The sequence below is a fragment of the Danio aesculapii genome, chromosome 14 (genome assembly GCF_903798145.1).
Source record: "Danio aesculapii chromosome 14, fDanAes4.1, whole genome shotgun sequence".
Classification (NCBI taxonomy): domain Eukaryota; kingdom Metazoa; phylum Chordata; class Actinopteri; order Cypriniformes; family Danionidae; genus Danio; species Danio aesculapii.
The window spans coordinates 54,849,360-54,855,732 of record NC_079448.1 but is presented as its reverse complement, the minus strand read 5'-3'; the positions used below and the strand labels follow the sequence as shown (position 1 = coordinate 54,855,732).

Here is a 6,373-nt window from a genome sequence, read left to right as displayed (position 1 = left end):
GGATAGATTGATAGATTGACTGCATGATGAATGGATTGAGGGGTCGCTGGATGGGTCGATTGACAGGTTGATTGAGTTGATTAATGGATAACCAACAAACTAATTAATGATCTATGGATGGATGGATGGATGGATATAACCAACAAAAATGATAGATTGATGGATGGGTGGGTAGATAAATTGATGGATCAATTGATAGATTGATGGGTCAATTGATGGGTCAAATTATAGATCGATGGTTGGATATAACCAACTAAATAATGATGGATGGAGAGAAGGATGGATGGATGGATTGATTGATGAATCAATTGATAGATGTACTGATGGATTAGTTGATGGGTCGATTAATAGATGAACGGATGGAAATAACCAACAAACTAACTTTTGATAGATGAATATATGGATAGATAAATAATGAATAGATAGATTCATGGTTGGATGGATGGATAGATTGATAGATTGACTGATTGATGGATGGACTGATTGATGAATGGATTGATGGGTGGCTGGATGGGTCGATTGATGGGTTGATTGAGTCGATTGATGGATAACCAACAACCTAATTAATGATCTATGGATGGATGGATGGATGGATATAACCAACAAAAATGATAGATTGATGGATGGGTAGATAGATTGATGGATCAATTGATAGATTGATGGGTCAATTGATGGGTCAATTTATAGATGGATGGTTGGATATGACCAATCAACTAAATAATGATGGATAGATAGAAGGATGGATGAATGGATTGATTGATGAATCAATTGATGGATGGACTGATGGATTAGTTGATGGGTCGATTAATAGATAGGCGGATGGATATAACCAACAAACTTACTTTTGATAGATGGATAGATGAATATATGGATAGATAAATAGATGGATAGATGAATAGATAGATACATGGATGGATGGATGGATAGATGGATAGATAGATTGATTGACTGATGGATGGATGGATCGAATGATGGGTTGATTGAGTCGATTGATGGATAACCAACAAACTAATTAATGATCTATGGATGGATGGATGGTTGGTTGGATGGATGGATATAACCAACAAAAATGATAGATTGATGGATGGGTGGGTGAATAGATTGATGGATCAATTGATGGGTCAATTTATAGATGGATGGTTGGATATAACCAACAAACTGAATAATGATAGATGGATGGATTGATTGATGAATCAATTGATGGATAAACTGATGGATTAGTTGATGGGTCGATTAATAGATGGATGGATGGATATAACCAACAAACTAACTTTTGATAGATGAATATATAAAAAATAAGGATAGATGGACAGATGAATGGATGGATACATTGATGGGTACGTTGATGGATAGATTGATGGATAGATTGGATCAATTGAAAGATGGATGGATGGATGGATGGATTAATTGATGGATGGACTGATGGATCAGTTGATGGGTCGATTGATAGATGGACGGATGGATATAACCAACAAACTAACTTTTGATTGATAGATACAGTAGATAGATAGATAGATAGATAGATAGATAGATAGATAGATAGATAGATAGATAGACATAGACAGATAGACAGATAGATGGACGGATGGATGGATGGATGGATGGATGGATGGAGGGACAGATGGACTTACTAAGAGAAAGAAAGAAAAGCAGAGAATGCACCACAGTTGTTTTGCACTTGATTTGTTCCAGTAGTTTATTTTTGTAAAAGACAGAAACAGTGAAAGACTCTCTGTCGAGTGCAGTGTTCCCCTGAGCAACACCTTCATCTGCATGTGTCCTGCCATGTGTCCAAGCTGCCGTCTGAAGAATCTGTGACATTTGCCCCCGACTGAGACCTTGCAAAGATGATCGCAGCTTTATTTATTTATTTATCATCTGTGAAATAATCTTTCTCACAATGCCTGCCAAAGCGGGACACATCCAGGGTCTGAGCAAAGAGCGTTCATTACACTCATTAGCACACTGTAAAACAAAATGTAAAAAAACGAAGAAAAAAAACTGGCAGAATAAAAAATGTTGATAATTTGTTTAAAAAAAACAACAACAGTAATTTCTTGTTCCATAATTACAATAATCTGTCATTTTACAGATTTTAACTGTAATTGTACAGGTTATTACTGCCATTTTACTAATTATTACTGCAATTACACAGATTATTACTGTATCTAATTTATTAATGTAATTATACAGATAATTAATGTGATTAAGGATTATTACTGCAATTATTCAGGTTATTACTGTAATTATACAGATTAATTAATGTGATTATAAGGATAATTATGGTAATTATGCAGGTTAATTTATGTAATTTTGCATGAAATCTTCCATAAATAATATTCCATAAAATCTTCCATTTTTAAAACTGGAAAAAAAAAATTCAAGAATGATTGAAAAAAAAAAAGCTTAGGTACAAATAATTGCTGTTGTCATAAAACACAGTAAATATTAGTATAAACTATAATATAGTTTAACAAAAATTTTAAAGATGTGAAGGTTAAACTCCAAAACTATTTTCTTGAGATTCTACAAAACTGTTATATGTCTCATTTTTTATTTCTTTTTGTTTTTTATAAATAGCCAACACAATCTCACGGCAATTCGTAACTTTTTGATTTAGTGGCTTTGTATGAATTTGTACGATCTAATTCGTACAATTTGCTCATCCCCGAATGATATTTGGGTTTAGGGGTGGGGTCAGGTGCACAATTTTGTACGACTGAACTACGAATTCGTACGAATTAGCCACTAAACTGACAAAACTTAAAATACTTACATTTTCTCGTGAGATCAGGCTGGATGAATAGATGGAAATATAGATGGATGGATTCATGGATGGATGATGGATGACATACAAATGCATGGTTGTTTTAACTCAAGGTTGTGTTAATTTTGACCAAATAAACTCGGACTGGGTCAAATATGGACAACACAATTGGGTTAAAAACTGTATTGTATAATTTTTGTTTGAACCAAAACAAAGCAAGTTTGAACCAAAACCAATCCAGCAATTTATTATTTTTAATTATTTTTAATAAATAAAATAATCAATTAAAATAATGAAATATACATTATAAAAGCATTTATTAAACAATAGAAAATAATACATTTATTTATTATTATTCTTTTTTACACACACATTTTTATTCAATGTATCGCAGCAGTTTGTCTGATAAATGACTCTAAAAAGCTAAATGATATATTTTGTTTGACTATAACTTGCACTAAACATCTGATTTATGTGATTAATAATGCATTAACTGAAAAACAAACTGATTAGGGATGTAAAATAGATCAAAAGTACTAATAAACGAGCAATCAGATAATAACCCAGTAGCAAATGCATTGGTACTTAAAGTAAAATGTAACATATTTTATTAGCATTTTTTGTCTAAACTGACACCGTTCCTCAAGACCAAGTGTATCATCCATGTCTTGTATTTTATCTGACACTCGAAGATTAATTTAACCTCCGCTCAAAGCCAAGCCCTTCTTCTGTATTAATCATCCCAGGTCCTTGCTATTCATTAAGGAACCCATGTACATGCTGATGGAAACCCATTTTCGGCTTGGTAGTGCTTGTGGTACGCTGTGTTAGGACAGAAAAAAGCAGAGTGAAAGAGAGGTGACCTGAACCCAAAGAGGATGAATCTGAGCCCCTGAGGAGTAAACAGCCTGTAAAAGCAGCGCAGCCCAGATCTGATGTTATATGGGAAGCGGAGTGGAGCATGTTTTTTCTTAACAGGGCCACGGTACACTGCCAGGGGATGCGAACCTGTAATTCCCTTTCCCTGTTGCTTGAGTCAACACTGAAGCTTACAGACTTCTTCTCCAAGACCGCGAAGATAGGTCACTACATTCACTTTGCGCAGGGATATTTGTATAATTCCTGCAGCGGTGCATTTTTTTTTGTGCTGTCGTTTATCTGATAAACTGTTTATCTGTTAACAGTTAGACTACAGTGCAGTTTGATCAGGCTGTTGTATTAAAGCTAATAATATTGTGAATAATGTTCATTTTTCTCACACGGATGATGTTACTAATTATTTATGATGTATTAATGTTTAAATACTGTTTGTATTTAACCCAAAGAAAGAAAGAAAGAAAGAAAGAAAGAAAGAAAGAAAGAAAAAGAGAAAGAAAGAAAGAAAGAAAGAAGGAAAAAGAGAGAAAAGAAAGAAAGAAAGAAAGAAAGAAAGAAAGAAGGAAAAAGAGAGAAAAAGAAAGAAAGAAAGAAGAAAGAAAGAAAGAAAGAAAGAAAGAAAAAAGAAAGAAAGAACAGAAAGAAAGAAAAAGAAAGAACAGAAAGAAACAAAAAGAAAGAAAAAAAAGAAAAGAACATAAAGAAAGAAAAGAAAGAACAGAAAGAAAAAGAGAAAACAAAGAAAGAAAGAAAGAAAGAAGAAGAAGGGAAGAAAGAAAGAAGAAGGGAAGGAAGAAAGAAGAAAGTAGAAAGAAAGAAAGAAGAAAGAAAGAAAGAAAGAAAGAAAGAAAGAAAAAGAAAGAAATAACAGAAGAAAAGAAAGAACAGAAGAAAAGAAGAAAGAACAAAAGAAAAAGAAGAAGGAACAGAAAAAAGAAAAAGAAAGAAGAAAGAAAGAAAAAAGAAAGAACAGAAAGAAAAGAGAACAGAAAGAAAGAAAAGAAAAACGAAAGAAGACAGAAAGAAAAAGACAGAAAAGACAAAAGAAAGAAAGAAAGAAAAAGAAAGAAAGAAAGAAAAAGAAACCGAAGAAAGAAAAAATAAAAGAACAGAAAGAAAGAAAAGGAAGAAAAAGAAAGAAAATAAGAAAGAGAAAAAAGAGAAAGAAAGAAGAAAGAAAAAGAAACAAAAAAAGAAAGAAAGAACAGAAATAAAGAAAGAAAGAACGAAGAACAGAAAGAAAGAAAAATAAAGAACGAAAGAACATAAACAAGAAAACAACAGAAATAAATGATAAAGCAAGAAAGAAAAGAAAGAAGGGAAGAAGAAAGAAGGAGAAAACAGAAGAAGGAAGAAAGAATAAAGAGAAGGGAAGAAAGAGAAAGTAAAGAAAAGAAGAAAGAAAGAAAGAAAGAAGGGAAAGAAAGAAGATAAAAGAAAAGAAAGAACTAAAGAAGAAAGAACGAAAGAAAAAGAAAGAAAAAGAATAAAGAAGAACGAAAAAGAAAAGAACAGAACAAGAAAGAAAGAAAGAAAGAAAGAAAGAAAGAAAGAAAAGACATAAAGAAAAAAAAGAAAGAAAACAAAAGGAGAAAGAAAGAAGGAAACCGAAACAAAGAAAAAAAGGAAGAACAAAACAGAAAAAGAAAAAGAACAAAAGAAAGAAAGAAGACAGAAAAAAAAAGAAAAGAAAGAAAGAAAGAAAAAGAAAGAACAGAAAGAAAAGAAAGAAAGACAGAAAAGAAAGAAAGAAAGAAGAAGAAAAGAAGAAAAGAAAGAAAAGAAAGAAAAAAGAAAAGAAAAAGAAAGAAGAAGAGAAAAGAAGAGAAAGAGAAAGAAAAAAAAAGAAAGAAAGATTCAATTCACCTTTATTTCTATAGCGCTTATACAATGTAGATTGTGTCAAAGCAGCTTCACATAGAAGATCATAGTGAATCGAAACAGTGTAGTTCAGTTTTCAGTGTTTAAGTTCAGTTCAGTTTAGCTCAGTTCAGTGTGGTTTAATAATCACTACTGAGAGTCCAAACACTGAAGAGCAAATCCAACGATGCGCAGCTCTATAGATCCTGAACCATGCAAGCCAGTGGTGACAGCAGAGAGGGAAAAAAAACTTCACTAAATGGCGGAAGTGAAGAAAAAAAACCTTGAGAGAAACCAGACTCAGTCAAAGAAAGAAATAAAAAGAAAGAAAGAAAGAAAGAAAGAAAGAACAAAAAAAGAGAGAAAGAACTTTTATTGAGAGTACAAAATTTTTGTCAACCAACCAATTATAGACAGAAGGAAGGAGCAAATAAACAGTGCTATTGACAAAAGAGTCGTTTTATTCATGATAGATAGATAGATAGATAGATAGATAGATAGATAGATAGATAGATAGATAGATAGATAGATAGATAGATAGATAGATAGATAGTTAGATAGATAGATAGTTAGTTTGATTGATTGATTGATTGATTGATTGATTGAGTGTTGATGCTTCATAAGTTATGGCTGTGAATGGTTGCTGTAAAAGCTACAAATACAAACGAGTGACCATTAATATTAGTCATTAAAGCAACATGACTACAATTGGTCTACAGTCACACACACGCTGAGAACTGTTTGGCCAGGATGTGGATTAATATTGTAAATAATGTTCAATTTCTTACACAGATAACGGTATTAATTATTTATGAAGTATTAATATTTAAATACAGTTTTTATTTAGCCCGTGCGCTGCAAAGAATGCTT

At 32.1% G+C, this 6,373-nt stretch overlaps 1 pseudogene; it reads left to right on the top strand.

Annotated features, from left to right (window-relative positions):
* The first annotated feature begins 4,160 nt into the window (after positions 1–4,160).
* Positions 4,161–5,481, top strand: LOC130240656 (uncharacterized; annotated as a pseudogene).
* Positions 5,482–6,373: the final 892 nt, after the last annotated feature.